The sequence below is a fragment of the Lontra canadensis genome, unplaced genomic scaffold (genome assembly GCF_010015895.1).
Source record: "Lontra canadensis isolate GAN:19392208 unplaced genomic scaffold, GSC_riverotter_1.0 scaffold80, whole genome shotgun sequence".
In the NCBI taxonomy this organism is placed as follows: Eukaryota; Metazoa; Chordata; class Mammalia; order Carnivora; family Mustelidae; genus Lontra; species Lontra canadensis.
Genome location: NW_022631074.1, coordinates 705,796 through 706,201, shown reverse-complemented (window position 1 = coordinate 706,201; position 406 = coordinate 705,796). Strand labels below are relative to the sequence as shown.

Here is a 406-nt window from a genome sequence, read left to right as displayed (position 1 = left end):
CCAGGAGCCCCCTTCTTAACTGGGCCCTAGTGCGTTCAAGCTCCCCAGTGGCCTGGGGCTCACAAGTGGAATGGTTGCTGAGGCCCAGGACATTGGGTTTCTGTGCGCCCAGTAAAGGGAACTGAGGAGTCTTGAGGGTCCCTACTCCACGGACTCCAGGTGTGGAAAACCCCGCTTAGTAAGGAGCAGCTGTGTTCCCTTTAAGCAAATAGGTAACAGTGGTCACCAATGTAGAGCCCTTATTCTACACTGTTCTATGCAAAAGTACAGTACCAATATGTCTGTGTCAACTGAGGGTGCTGTAAGCACCTCAAAAATTCCAGCTTCGGAACAAGAGACCCTAGTGAAACCAAAGTCATTGCTTTTGAAGTTGTTAAAATCTGTGCACAAAAAGACACTTCTACTA

General features: G+C 48.8%; 1 pseudogene; it reads left to right on the top strand.

Annotated features, from left to right (window-relative positions):
• The first annotated feature begins 256 nt into the window (after positions 1-256).
• Positions 257-406, top strand: part of LOC116882041 — a 963-nt pseudogene continuing 813 nt past the window's right edge.